At 42.8% G+C, this 16210-nt stretch overlaps 1 long non-coding RNA gene across 2 annotated transcripts in view; it reads right to left on the bottom strand.

The window, feature by feature from the left end:
* The window catches only part of LOC148508374 (uncharacterized), a 135452-nt gene that overhangs the window by 81861 nt on the left and 37381 nt on the right, over positions 1–16210 (bottom strand). For both annotated transcript variants that reach the window (XR_015869594.1, XR_015869593.1), the window contains exon 4: positions 2912–2971. This is a non-coding gene — a long non-coding RNA (uncharacterized LOC148508374). The remainder of the gene's footprint in view (positions 1–2911; positions 2972–16210) is intronic.

Below are 16210 nucleotides of genomic sequence, written 5' to 3'. Positions count from 1 at the left end.
ATTCAGACCCGGTCGCTAAGCTGCGAATGCACGCTATGGGCAATTATCGCACATTTGCGCATGCGCGAACCAGTCACTGCGGCCGGGAATCGTGCGCTCGTAGTACACAGACTGGATGCTACTTTGAGTGACAGATAGCGCCATTTGTGGGTGGTGACAGGGGAAGGTGCTTGTGAACGGGGGAGTGGATGTGTGAACGCAGGCGTGTCTGAGCGTCAAAATGGAGTTTAATGGGTGTGCATAATTAGCAATGTAGCGTCATTGAACACGTCACTTGGTTGAATTTTAGCCTGAACTGATCGCAGTGCGTGCGGTGAGGTAGGGGCTACCTCAAGTGCTGCGTGCAGCTCCGATGGGTTCTCGATGTTCCTGATTAATCACACACTTCCTGGAGATGACGAGTGCTAAGAGAGAAAGGTAGACTTTATACTCCTGCGTACACTCACTGCCGTCACCCTCTAAGGCATAGAGGGCATCCTTAAGACAGACAGTGCGATCGCGGTATTTGCATACCCAGCCCCTTTTGGCAGCAAGCGCAGCTTAGCGACTGGGTTTGAATCAGGCCCCGTGGGTACAACTCTGCATATCGGCAGATATATGCATTCATTTCCGTACACTTTATGCAGGAGGAATTGCGGCCAACTTATGTTCAACTCTTCATCGTCCCCAACAGCCACAGATCATTCAGTTGACTCTCCACTGACTGCCTCTTATTGTTTCTATCTGATCCTGTCCAGACTGTGAGCCTGTATAACTATGGAAGGTAGGGGAACAAGGGGTATATTTATGGGATACATAAAGCTTGCTGACAATCAGAATGTTGATAAGCATTATGTGGACCCCAGAAGGCAGGCAACAGGATATCGGCAAGTGTGAAATGCTACTTGCTGACATCCAGGTGTCTGCCTTTCGGGGTCCCCATTGTACTTATCAAAATTTTAATTCTTTTAAAAGCACTCTGCATACCATATTTACTTATATCTGTGTTTTAGACCACATAATTATATTTTTTTACGTTGCTTATTGCAGCAATAAAAAATTAAGGGATGTATTAAAGAGCACATCCAGGGCCAGGGGCTTCATTAGGTGCCCTTCCCTGCAAAGTGTAAAACTAAAATTATCGCTAATGTGAACACTGTACTCCCTGATCAGGTGCGGCCATTGCCGGGTGGATATCCTACTGAACCTTCTCCTGGTGAATGTTGTGGAATGTAGCCAATAGGCAACAACGGCATTAGCTACCCAGGGCCAAGCTCCAGAATTATTTGCATTCCGGAGCACGGTAAATTCTAAATGTTTGCATCCCCATAGAAAATCTTGGATATCTGCTGCAGTCCGCCGTACATGCATATGGGTGGTACTTAATATTTGTGGATACCCACTGAAGACACAGCATATCCCACAAATATTATTTGATAAATATGTCCCCAAAATGTATTAGGAAAAGGTTTTTCTGGAGGGTATTTTTGTTTGATTTTAATATTTTTATTAAAAAAAACTAATATTTTGTGGCACAGCAGTGGCAAACGCAGGATTTTGAAAGGGGGGTTTCCAAACCCTTGGTTACCGAACCAATGAAAAAACATCTAGCCACATATAAATAGATAGACAGATAGAAAATATACCACTCAACCTTTGATGGGGTACATACACACTGACTGACACAGACATACACATACAGACACACACACCTCTATCACTAAAAAACATGAATGCAGCAGGCAAATAAATACAGCCAGCATGATTTATTAAAGACACCCCTCCCCCTAGTAGTGGTCCCCCCTTTGCAGTGCCCCCAGTAGTAGTCCCACTATGCAGTACCACCAGTAGTGCCCCTTACATAGTGCCCCCAGTAGTAGTCCCCCCTTTGCAGTGCCCTTATATAGTACCCCCATTAGTAGTCCCCTTATGCAGTGCCCCCATTAATGCCCCTTATATACTTACCCCCATTAGTAGTCCCCCTTATGCAGTGGACCCAGTAGTACCCCTTATATAGTGTCCCTAGTAGTAGTAGTCCCCCCTATGCAGTGCCCCTTATATAGTGTCCCCAGTAGTAGTCCACCCTTTGCAGTACCCCTTATACAGTGCACCCAGTAGTAGTCCCCCCTTTGCAGTACCCCTTATACAGTGCCCCCAGTAGTAGTCCCCCCTATGCAGTGCCCCTTATATAGTGCCCCCAGTAGTAGTCTCCACTATGTAGTGCCCCTTATATATTGTCTCAAGTAGTAGTCCCCCTATTCAATGCCCCCAGAACGGACCACCCCATATTCAGTGACCCCAGTAGTGGCTCCCTCTATACAGTGCCCCCAGTAGCAGCCATCCCCTCTATACAGTGCCCCCAGAAGCGCCTCCCCCCTATGCAGTGCCAGTGTCAGTGCCTGTGCCTGTGCCCCTTACATATACACACACACAAAAAAATGCAACTTACCTGAATCCCAGCTCCTGTCGCGACCGCAGCAGTCCGTTCCTCCTGGCCTGGTCTGCACTATGGGAGAGACATCATGACGTCTCTCCCATCACCCGCTGCTGGTGGAAGCCAAATGGCGGAGCTAATGAGTGAGTGCCAGACGGCTCCCTCCATGGACGCAACAGCCAATGAGATTATGTCTGACTTTCATTGGCTGCTAAAATAAACACACAGTCACTGTGTAGTACAAGCGTACTACCTGGTGCCAGCAGCGGTGTGTTTGTTAGTGTGTAGTGCGGAGTGACTGCACTCACAGCGGTCCGCACTACACTTAGTGAACGGTGGGCAGGGGGGGTTTCTGGGTACTGAGAACCCCCCCCCCCCTCTGTGTGCGCCTGTACAGGAAACACCTATGATGATTTCAGTAAGCATGACTATGTAAAACATATTTTTAAATAAATTAAAAAGGTCATGTTTGAGTGTATGAACTACAAGAGTACTTACCTAAACACTCTAGTAAATGAACTCTACTTCACAACTGGCTTCTTGATTTCTTTTGGCCATCTAAGAAAAATAAAATACAATAAATAAAATAGATTTGCTAGTAACATTTAAAATGAAACCGATAAAACCTTAAGAACTAAAGCAAAAATGCATCTCGTATCCATATTTACTATAAAACTAAACAAAAATATTTCTGTCCCACAAATCTATATTTATCATGATAATCATTTATTAAACTTTATTCAAATACTCACATTCTGATCTAATCTAATCTAATGATACAAATAAAATAGTTTAGATACCAATATATTTGTTTAGTGAAATCAAATATATGCTTATATAGAGCCTAATTCAGAGATGTACAGAAACCCGATGGTTTAATCTTCCATGTAAAAAATATCTATCAGTAATATCTAAACTTGGACATTGTGTAGATCACTTATATAAGGTTTTCCATCTTATTTGACAACTTAAAAGAATTTAAAAAAAATTTGTTGTGTCTCTGATTTTTAGGGGTCAAACCAATTAGGCACGAATTGCAAGTAGCGAGTTTGTCTCTTGAAATTCGCAGACTTCGCACTAATGCGTGCTCCTGAGAACTCTCCAATCCAATTTAAAAAATGGCGTCAAATGGCTGATTTGTTCTTTTTTTTTTAAAATGCAAAAAAAATTATAAAAAAGCAAACTTTTTTTGTTTAATCTCAAACGAATTAAATGAAAATGCCCAAAAAAAGTAGGAAGAAAGGTGATTTTGGGGTACTTTGATGGCACCTTGAAATTTTTTTTTAAATTATTCAATTATTTAAAAAAAATTATTTTTCAATTAAAAAAATATTGTAATTAAATTAGGGGTGCCTAAACTAACAAAAAAGTTGATTTAGCAATAATTTGAGGACATTTTTCTTTTTACCCCCAGAAATTACATGTAATTATTCGACTAATTTGGCTAATTGGAAACTTCCAAATTCCTAATTAGGCATTAAGGGGGGGGATCCAAGGGGTTCAGCACAGTGTCCCGACATTTTAACCTTCAAAAAAAAATGTCCTTTCCTGCTCTCATCCTCCGGGAGTTGCGAATGGAAAAATGCGAATTCAGTCTCATTGGTTTGGTGCGAGTTGCTAAGACAAAAGACAAAATAGCAATCTGCACCTCTCAATTTGCAGCTAATTGGATTGACCCCATAGAGTTACTTTACAATAAACCTGTTTTACTACTTACGGAGTTTTTATTATTACAACGTGTTTTGCATTGCTTATTATTTACAGCACATATCTTTACATAAATTACCTGACCCAGAGTCGCACTGCGCATGCGCTGGATGATATCTGAGGCGTACATATCCATTTTTGTGGATCTCAGAAATGGATATCTCCATCAGCCGGATCTTATATAATAGAGATCCGGCTGATTTCAGACAAATCTTTTGCACCAAGAATAGGCCTGGTGTAAATGTGTGCTGATGATGACGACTACCTGCACAAGTGGATATATAGGGTCGTAAAAAGAGGGGTGATGACTCTTTGGGTGCTTAACATAGTATAGTGACAAAGATAGAAAATGGAATTATTTAAATCTCATATCTGAGGAAACAGGTTTAAGAGAGTCCTTAGTGCATCTTGAGAACTTCATCTTTATATAACCGTGCAGGGCACCCCAGGTCTTCAAGAAAATGGCAGCTGCACCACTTTAACTGTGATTTCTGTGGCACCAACGCCAGAAAGGTAAGTATGGGTGCAGGGTGTGTGGCGGAGGCCATCCTGTACCCATGGGCCTGTGTACACTGCACACATTATAGATAGTTCCTGAACCTATTTTTTTTAGAAAAATAGCCTTGGTCATGTGGGTGGAGCTACTGGGGGTGGTGCTATAGAAAATCAATTATATATGTATATTATATATACAGTATTTAGAAGAAGGCACTCAAAACTTATCTTATGGAAAATACATTTTGGCCCAGGACTTTGCGTCATAGTTAATGAGAGGTTCCTGTTTGTTCCTGCTGAAAAATAGCACTCGATATGACCATGCCCGATTACATTTCACCCTAAGGGCGGAATTCAATTAGCCGTGATAAAATTAAAACTTTTCGCCTGAGAAGTGTTTGCTCTATTCGCCAGTTTTGGTGTGATCTTTTTGCGTATTTTTGCAATGCACGTTCTCGTTTTTCACCCTATCCAATTACAAAACATGCAAAAACGCATATGTGCATAATATTTTTGTGTCTTTGAAGTGAACTTTAAAAAAAAATTAAAAAAAATGCACCTGCTGCAGCCACCTGCAATGCTTAAAACACCTGTCTCATCAATACAGCCCCCAAATACCTGACCCAGTACTTTAAACCCATTTTGCAACACTTTTAAAATTTTCACCCCAAAAATGACAAGTCATTATTAGGGGGAATTAAGTTAAATAAAAAATTAGTTTTGCCTAATTAATCATTAGGGAAGGTGTCCAAAGGGTTCTGAACCAAGGGCCTGATTCAGACCCGGACGCTAAGCCACGGACGCACGCTATGGGCATTTGTCGCCCAACTGCACATGCATCGCAGTGCGCATGCGTGAACCAGTCAATGCGATCAATCGTATGCTCTTAACACAAAGACTGAGCGCTACTTTAAGTGACAGATAGTGCCGTTTGTGGGTGGTAACAGGGGAAGGTGCTTGTGAACGGGGGAGTGGTGCTGTGAACACAGGCGTGTCTGGGTGTCAAAACTGAGTTTTATGGGTGTGCATAATTAGCATGGAAGCGTCATTGTACACGTCACTTGGATGTATTTCAGCCTGCAGTGATCGCAGTGCTTGCGGTGAAGTAGGGTCTACCTCAAACGCTACATGCAGCCCCATGGCTCTCGATGGTTCTGATTAATCATACACTTACTTGAGATGACGTGTGTTAAGAAAGAAAAGTGGACGTCTTTATACCGGTGTACGCTCACTCTGCCATCGCTCTCTAAGACATACAGGGCGTCCTTACACCAGACAATGCGATCGCGGAATTTGCATACCCGGCCCCTTTTGGCAGCGAGAGAGAGCAGCTTAGCGTCCGGGTCAACCCCCAAGTCCCCACATATTTACCCAAACATAGGGATTTTGCTAATTTTGTTTACCTGCTCTGTTATGGTGAAAACTTTTCACCAGTTTCTGTCTATGGAGTTTTCGCACATGTGAACACTTCGGGAATTGGATAGCGCGATCTGCACTTATGTGCGAAAAGTTCACACCTGCGAATGCTTTTCGCCAAAATGCGTCTTTTCTGACCTAATTTACTCAGTGATAAAAATAACTTATGTTTTGGGCAGGATCCAAAATTCAACTGACTGATGTCCACATTGCTGACCACATTGCTGTGTCTGTGTGGTTATCAACAACATTTGTCTTTTTTACCAGGCATAATACAACTGTATCTATATAATATGGCCTTCCAATCAGCTTTTACCAGATCACCATGGCACAAACTAAACCCATTCCACATCAAACATCAAAATAAAACTGTAAATATAAATTGTTTTCCCCTATGTATTGGGGTGAAGACAAAACATTGGTCACTAACTGAAATGTTGAAGTTACCATTTACTTTTATTTGTAAAATCATTAAATACTAATAACGGGAGGCAGTTATTAGACCGGCAGACTGAATGCCGTCGGTCTAAATACCAACGCCTACATTCCGACACGGGACTCAAGATAGCCGTTGAAATACGCCTATCTTAATCCTGATGCTGGAAGATAGACAGACACCGGATCGATCGAGGTAAGTTTGGCGCGTCTTAACTGTTAGGGTTAAGCAACCCCCCCACCCCCCCGGGGAGGGTTAGGCTTAGGGTGCAGGAAGGGTGGGATAGGATTAGACCCCCCTGGGAGGATTTAGGGTTAGGCACCACCAAGGGAAGGTTAGGGGGTGGGGAGAGGGAAGGGTTAGAATACTTACCAGCCCCAGTTGGGATATCCTCCTGTCAGGCTTGTGCAGTCGGGATTTGAACCGTTGGTATTTCAATCCCATTCCACTAAAGACTGTGTACTAAATACTTATCAAATTCCAAGTTTAAAATATGAGTTAAAAAAAATGTGGTTCAGAAGCTTCAGTACAGACACAATATGGGTCTCTTACAATGTTGAATTATACTTCTTTTACAACAGTTAATAAATGGGTGTTGCTAGCTTTCCTTAAAAGTAATAATTAATGATTTTTATTAAATACTTTTAGCCCACCAATCTTGAAGATACATATGTTAACTAAGATCTTAAATTTAAATGTAAGCTTACCAAAAATCATTTATGTGAACCACAACAAGTACGCTGCATAGGAAATGGGACAATGAGACTGTGCATACAGATTGCTACTAATGTCTTGCCACCGGCACTATTAGCTAACAGAACTACAGCAAACTGGAGTCATTCTTTAAAGTGTTAGGATTTCTTCTGACAGTAAATCAGTTATTGAGTTAAGCAATATTTAACCCCACTACTTCTTCCAAAGCTGCAACATCTCCTAAGCACTAATAAAACACTATGCAATTCAGTGTAACCATAAAACTGTATTACATCAAAATGGGCACAAACAAAGTGAAGGGAGAGAAAGGGAGAATGCTAAGCAGGACACTGGAATGTGTTTATCCTAACACGCAGATGCACCATGAGTCATTTCCTCTCTGAGAACGCTTTCATCATTTTTCTGACGTTCGCAAAATGAGACCTATAAAGCAGTAAGTACTGTATTATACACAAGTGATTTCTGTCAGCGAGTTTTATGAACAGCAAAAAGACTTAATACTGCATTTTGTTTGGTAAACACATTGTTTATTTCCCTAACAGGTGTCCTATAGTGCAAGTGACATGCAATTACACTTACAGTATGTGGATGGGGACTAGGCCGAGATAAATTATTAAAAATTTGTTTTCTTTTTTAAAATATCTCAATCCGTGCTTTTGAAAGGAGTAGATAGATAGATAGATAGATAGATAGATAGATAGATAGATAGATAGATAGATAGATAGATAGATAGACACATGGGGGTATATTTATTAAAGTTCATGTTTTTAGAAGTGGAGATGTTGCCCATAGCAACAGATCAGATTCTACTTAACATTTATCTAGTACCTTCGAGAAGATAATAGCGAGACTCTGATTGGTTACTATGGGCAACATGTCCACTTCTAAAAACCTGTAAATATACTCCATGGTATTTATAAACAATCCTACTTGAAAAAGTAGAAGCTGTGTAGATTTTAGGAGTATAAAAGTGCCATGGAAGATTGCATCTGTCTATCAGTTCACTAATCTGATGAAAACATTACATGGATTATTGCAGTTTTGTTACATTTAACAAATATATAGTAAAGTGGATGGAAAATAATTATAGGCAATTTAAAAAAAAAAAAAAACAGGGTTTCTCTACTGGGCCCACATGACCCAACATTGGGCGGATAAATCACCCCAACAATGTAACTCAATATTTTTTGCTACAGTTAACCATCCTTTTTAGCACCACCAGTATAAATAAAGTTCTGTATTCAAAACTAGACAGTGAGATTTTTTATTAATTAGCGAGCAGGTTTTGGTCATTGCATCACACACTGGTCTTTGGAAGCTCTTTCATCTATTTCATTTAGAAAGTGTCTGCAAGTAGTGGCAGAAGAGGCTGAGCTAGTAAATTTATAGTGAGGAAATCTTTAAACTTAGAATATGTGTTTTGCATCACGCCGTTTAGACAGCAGGGTGACACGGGAATGACCTGTGGTCAACCCTGCAAACTACCCGAGTTGGACCCCCGAGTCCCTGGACCAGGGTGGATCCATTTACACTGACAAAAATCCTGGGTTTTTATGTCAGTGTAAAAGGGGTATTAGCTGCTGTGGTCTGTGGACATACTTTAGTATCAAACACCAAAGGACATGTCAAGAGCACCTGTAGTGCACCCGTATAAAGAAAATAGTAAATTAAACACAAAATGAAAAAATAGACATTGTATCTCACCCCTAACACAATGAGTTACTCTGATACAATGTAGTCCACTTAGGTGAGTGGTGAGACCATACATTGAGGTCTGCAGATAGAGTGTGGATTAAAAGATCTACAGTAAAAAGGTCTACAGTATCTAGATAGACACCAAATGATAGACAGGCAAAAGGTCAACAGGGACAAAAAGTCGACACACAAAAGGTTGACATGGGTGAACATAGACAGGTACAAAAAGGCTGACATGGTCAAAATGTCAACATTGGAATGGCCCGATACAAAAATGCCCGACACCTGGGTTCTTTATGTTTTTTGGGGGTTAAGCACTTACTGGAGGGTTAACATATGTATTTATTACCATGCACGCAATGCGGGAGAAATTCTGACCATCTTATATAACTGATGATGATATAACTTTGCATCAGTCCCATAATGCACGTGTACTTGTTTTGACCTAACCTGAGTATTCATAGTTCACTCCTCAATACACTGTTTCCATAACACTCTACTTATCTCATAACTTGAAAAAGCTGGTTGCTATGTTACAAAATTGTTCTTACCTGTGCCTTGGTAGTTTCAGAGTGGAATTACAGGTCAGGAGCTTGAAGATACAGAATTTATGATGCTTTAAAGAAGTTACCCACTTTTGGATATCCCTTTCTGTAAATTTAGCCTGCTCTTCATATGGCAGATAGAAGCTGTATAGCTCTAATATAATAGGACAGAACATACTGTGCTCTCCAACTGTGAGATATAGAAGGAGTTTGTTCCCACCTCCAGTTACCTGCCAGATTCCCCTCTCTTTGCTATATGGGGCATATATCCAAAAGTGTCCAACTTCTTTAATCCCCATCTATAAATTAGCAATTCCCTGGATATGGATGATTTTGGTGCGCCTAGGATGTTATACAGGGGTCTGAATGTATGTATTGCAGAAGACTAAACCTGAGAGGAAAAAATATGGAGAGATTTAAATAAAAAAAGGCAAAAATAAAAAACCTCGGGGTCTATGTTACCAACTTTTATGAGAGAACAATATATATAGAATACTGCACTGATGCTGATATTTAGGCGTAATGGATTACATTTATATGCTGGATTGATCTAAATGACTAGGCTTCTCCAAATCACATACTGTACTGTATACACATTTATTTAAAAAGCAAAACTAAAGCAATAAACATCACGTAAACATAGATAAAACGTACCTAACCGTCCATAAGATATAATATCACAATGTGTCCAGCACACTGCTACATATAAAGATCCCTATAGTGTATCTGTACCTATAAATTACCACTGCAATTCAATCAGTACTGATTCATAGAAAGTGCATAGTCTCTGCTCAATGTGTGTTCCTTAATAATTGGATGCTATACTTTATACTCACCAGTATTAATAAAGTATAATATAGGGCAAGTCCTACCGATCATAATTACACTTTAATTGGGAGTAGTACCCCGGGCTTGTCCAACAAGGTAACCAATTTCATGTTTAACCATCGATAGTATGGTACTTGTAGTGCACCGGTTCTCCAATCACTTAGTGGGACCTCGGCGTATCGCTGGTTCCGGAGAGCATTATGATTTATAGCGGGGGAAACAGACGTTGGTTATCTGTGTTCTGCAATAGCCACGATGTGCTGTTTACCTCCTGCTTCCGCTATGCTGGCCGCATACACTGCACCGCTACAGGTTTTTCCTCCCCTTGGTGCCGCTGTAATTGAATGGCTCCAAGTTCACATCAATAAGGGTAAAATCAGAAGCTGTGGGTAGTGGTGAGCGCAAGTAACAAACTTAGTCCCTGTGGAAGCAGCAGGAGCGTTTCGCATCGATAGGGTTATCTAATACAGCGCCTGATACTTTCTTATGGACATAGGGCCTGACTCAGAGCCGAACGCTCTGACCAGAGCGCTCGCTCTGAATCAGTGCCCTCCTCCATGAAAATGGAGCGGCCTCCTGGCCGCTCGCATAGCTGTGGGTGTCATATGCGAGCGTCCATGATGATGGTCGCGATGGTCTTGACCATCACGACCATCGGGCTTGCGATGGAGACCCTGCGGTAGGGTCTCGCTGCTGCAAGCCCTAGAGTGATTTTGGCTCTATCAGAGCCAAAATCACTCCCACTGACATCACTAGTGATGTCAGTGGGGCCGGCTTCAGATGGTAGGTGTTCCCATGGGAACGCCTCCGTCTGGCAGCCACGCCCCCGGCACGCCCACCAAAGGGGGCGTGCTGTGAATCAACATCGACAGCACGCCCCCTTTGGTGTGAGACCCGGAGCGATGGAGAGCCCGTCGCTCGCCGGGTCTCGTGGATGCGCACGATGGAGCTCCCTCCGTCGTGCGCATGCACAGTGGGGGAACATCGACCCGCTTGCGAGCGTCCTGCGCTCGCGAGCGGGTCTGAATGACCCCCATAGGCCCCCATTTACTAACGAGTTTTATCACCAAAACAAGTGATAAATGTCACTGTGTTTGATAAATGGTGCTCCAGCCAATCAGCTCCCAACTGTCATTTTTCTAACAGTTGACAGTTGGGAGCTGATTGGCTGGAGCACCATTTATCATATACAGTGACATTTATCACTCGTTTTAGTGATAAAACTCTTTAGTAAATGAGGCCCTATGGTTGTTACTTGCGGCTCACCACTACCCATGGTAGATTAGTGTCAGAATTGCAACTGACATAGTCCAGCGGCATTGCTGAACTGGGTGGTTTTATATTTTTATATTTTAGTATATATCTATATATTTGTATTTGCCCATACAAGTGCCAGGTTCCTTACTGTGAATACTGAATAGCTGCAGTTTTATATATTCTTTCTCAACTTTTATGAGTCCTTATACTAGGATACCTTTGCAAGCTTTTTGCTAAAATTAAGTCTGAGCTCTATGCCTGGCGTTCCTTTATTAGTTCATGTCTTGACAGGATCATCCATAGGCAAATGCAGGGGGTCAGGTTGCCTGGAAACCCCCCCTCCCCAGCCCACACCATGACCACGACCACAAAAGAAATACTACATAACACAATTTTACTAGTGCTGCATGTTCTTCTCAGTATCACAAATTAAATAATCAGCACCACCTGTGAATCTTTTGAAATGTGTCAGCCAATAGTAAATACACCTGTGCACCAACTAGGAGATCAGGGAAATATGCACGGTTAGAGGTGCACTGCTATAGACTATCAATAGGGTTACTTATTAATACCATATAATAATACACTATCCAATGCATAACGAGACCAATATGTACATATATGTCCAGGGCAGTGCTAGGTTCTTCTGCTGCTCCCCCAGACTCCCTGACTTGCTCCAATGCTCTGGAATGGAGCCCACATCTGAAATAGAAACATTCAGCTCAGGCAGGATGGCCCTACTGCCACATTTAATGGCTTATTGTGATCGCTGGTCCTGTATATGCTGGAATTATGACACACAATACACTTTGTATGACATATATTAAAGCTGGTTAGGTGCTAATTATGCCCTCTTCATGGACTGGCCACACTCTCCCTAAAATCAAGTATTTGGAAACCCCCCTCTAGAAATCCTGCATTTGCCACTGTCATCATTGTAGGGATGAAACTAAACTTTTTGTCATCCAACTCTTGAAAGTAGTTACACTTGCCTTGCTTGAATACAGACATCAATATTGTAAAGACTGAAATGCTTGTAGGATTAAAATTAAGGTGACATTGTCTGTTGCATTGATTCTGTGCTTCTGAGGTGTCTTTATGTTTAAGTGGAACATGCGGACTCCACTGTCTCAAGACTCAAAGGTAACAATGCCTGTACTCACCCACCACAAAGCAGTGCAGGTTCTGCCATAGCACAGAACATCTCAACGACTGCCATATAATGCAGAGAACATCACGGTGACCATCATATAAATCAGAAAACATCACGGTGACCACCATATAATGCAGAGAACATCACAGTGACCACCATGTAAGACAAAGAGCCTCAGTAACTGCAATATAATACAGAGAGAATTAGTGACTGCCATATATTGCAGAGAACATCCTGGTGACCACCATGTAAGACAAAGAGCCTCAGTCAGTGGCGTCCCTACCTCACATTGCACCCAGTCTAGGCAGGGATGGGGAGCCTGTATCCTGCTCGGTGTAGCCACGTGCGCGCCTGTAAATAAGGGGGCGTGGCTTTGTGGGTGGGCATGGCCTCACATGTTGGGACGTGGCCTCGCGGCCCGGACCCCCCCTGTTTTTTGTAAAACCGAGGGTGCCGGAGGTGCAGGCTGCCCCCAGGGACCAGCCTGTGTGAAGTGCCGGCTCCCTCACTGTGTGAGAAGCCGAGTGCTGCATGTAATGCAGCACCTGGCTCCCTGTCACTGAGGGGCAACTAGCACTTTGGTGTCACCCCTCGGCTGGTGACACCCGGGTGTGGCCCGCACCCTCCGCACCCCCCTTGTGACGCCAGTAGCCTCAGTAACTGCCATATAATACAGAGAGAAATAGTGACTGCCAAATAACACAGAGCATATTTTTGTTCATTTACAATATCATTCCCTTATCAATAATGAACCATTTTTCAAAAACTATTAACTACTTCAGCATCATAGTAACAACCCCGTTCAATATTATAGAATATCATATAACTATTTATAATCATTACCTTTATAAGTCCCATTATTAATTAGTCATAGCCTCATCAAATAATTCCATTCATCCACATTACCCCTAATTACCTCCCTCAGAGCAGGATGTACTAAAGTCAAAATGCAGCCAAAATGTTTAAACGCATTCCCCTTATGTACAATGCTCCGGAAAGCAAAACTTTCTGGAGCTTGTAACCAGCAGGGAATGCCATCTGACATTGCCTAATAGAAGTCTATGGGCTTCTTTTTGCATTGATCCCCAGAGCTGTAACTAGACTTTTTGGTGCCCTGGGTCAGAAAGAGCATTGGCGCCCTTCCCTTTTCAAATAGGGACATAAGACACGAACCTGAAAAAGGAGTGTGGCCTCATGGGGAAGGGGCATGACAAATCTGATTTGTACCGTACGATGATGAAGGGGTACTGATCCTGTTGTACCACTGTTATTCAGGTGTCACTGCCAAATACAGTGTGAATCCAATGGCTGCAGTGATGATACACAATAATTATGCAGGATAACTCACCAGCAATAGATGTAGCAGAGCACTGGTGAAGCTGCACCTGTAGCAGGATTTGTACATCAAAACAGCCGTGCACAAGCTTGGAGCCTGCAGTGTATATCACAGACTGAAGGTATAGAAAGAGTGCTACTTGTTTTTGTATATGCAGCAAATATTAGCGGTGGGGAGTTCCGTGTATGTACCCTGTGCCAGCAGCTGACCTCACTGGCAAAGGTACTCAAACACCACTGGTAATATCTGGGTTGGGAATCGGTGGCTGTGTTCAGGGCTGCCATCAGAAATTGTGGTGCAAATAGGTCCATGTGTAAGGTGTTTGACTGCCAGGTGAGAGGTGATAGGTTTGAGTCCCAGATATGAAAGTATTTTGGGAGGTGTGTGTTAAATAAATGAGAATGTGACTGAAGGTGCTTGTGGAGGTGACCAGATGGAGGGGAAGTCAGTCAGGGAGGAGATAGGGGCAGCCAGAAGATGCCGGATATAAAAGAAAAGGAAGCTACAAGTGAGAATGATTATAAAAAGGAAACTGACATGCCTGAAGAGCTCCCCCTGCCCTGCAGTGCCCTGTGCAGTGCCACATGTTTCACCACCCTAGTTACAGCCCTGTTGTTCCCTGTGAGGAATCCAATAGGATCCCTCCTAGTGTCCCCTGCGGCTCAAGCATTGGCCAACACATGCACATGAGGACTCCCATGTCATAAACCCGAAAGTCCTATCATTAAAGAACAGCTCTTTGTGATTTTAATCACATTTGTATGTGCTGGTGTGCATGCAGTAAGTGGCAGGATGTATCACATTCCTAATGCGATACTTGATACATCCCACCCTCAGTCTTATAAAGAAACCTTCATCTTAATTAACCCCAATTAAGCATTAACCAAATACCCCCTTATTTGTAATATTACCTACCATAATCTATACCCAGTTTTCCCTATGCCCTAACTTACCTGTTGGTGATCTCATCTGTTCCTCTTCTTGCAGCCACAGCAATAGCATTCAGAACACAGTCACATAGGTCCCACCGTGGCTGTGAGGAGAGGTCATCACAAGGGAGGCAGGGGCCATAGGATGTATGCTACTGATTACTCACCATCCCTGCACCCTGGTCAATTTTCAAGAACCCTCAGCACAGGACTAGTTTCTGTATTTATTTTTTTTAAACAAACTTACTGACCTTACTGAAGGTATTTGTTTAATTTAAAACAACATTGGCTGCTGAGTGTGGCGCCTGGGCTGGACCATCCTTGTGGCTTGCTTGCTCTGGCTTTTCCTCCAGTGTGTGGCGATGATGCAGAAACACATGATCTTGGGTGGGAGGAGCCACTTCTTCCACCCATGATCATGTGTTTGCACATCATCCATTACAGCCTGCCTGCACAGTTAATTGGCTGCCTGCTGCCAGTGTAGTACGTTAGTAGTTCATGGTTGCACTGCAAGCTGTGTGTGGCAGTCACATCCTTTCCCCCATGATAGAAGGCAGAGCTATAAGTGTGGAAGCCTTCTGGGAAACTCTCTCGGCCCCTGTGGTGTCAGCCTTACCCTGCCCATCCTACCTTTCTCCGAGAGTCAGATTGTAGCTCCAGCTCCCAGCTAGCACCTGACCATTTCTCTGACACCCAAGGTACATGCCTCACCTGCCTTCACCTAGCTGCATCTCTGCTTCACCATAACGATGAATATACTGTACTACTTGCAAACCCTCCCCAAAGTTCCACTTTCTGATAAACACATGGGACAAATACACAAACACAAAATGCAATTGGAGCAACAAGTCTCCCAGGATCAGGCTACTGTAGTTCTCTTCAAAAAAAACCAAAAAATGAGTGTAAAGAAGCTATCCCAATTTATATTCTATTAATGCCCCCCCCTTCCTCGCCCCCCCTCACCCCCCATCCCCCTCTTTACTTTGACCTTTTTCAGCAAAGATCTGTGAGGCTTGTAAAGCCTACTTACCTATACTTTATATGTCCCCCTCCATTTTGCCTGCCTGGGACAATTCTAGTATCTTGCCTGGCAGGGGCTTCGGAATGATTCTATGATGAGGGGGGGGGGGGCAGTGGACAGGTCACAGCCCACAGCCTCCTAAAAGATTAACACACCCATCTACTAAAATACTTTGTGCTGCTGTTTACATTACATTGATGTGATTGGCTACAGGTTGTTCTATCTGCCCACTTCAACACAAGGTGCGTATGAATGAGCATGGTGC

The sequence above is a fragment of the Taudactylus pleione genome, unplaced genomic scaffold (genome assembly GCF_031769625.1).
Source record: "Taudactylus pleione unplaced genomic scaffold, aTauple2 ptg000370l, whole genome shotgun sequence".
Classification (NCBI taxonomy): domain Eukaryota; kingdom Metazoa; phylum Chordata; class Amphibia; order Anura; family Myobatrachidae; genus Taudactylus; species Taudactylus pleione.
The sequence above is the reverse complement of the archived record's forward strand: the minus strand, read 5'-3'. Positions and strand labels throughout refer to the sequence as shown.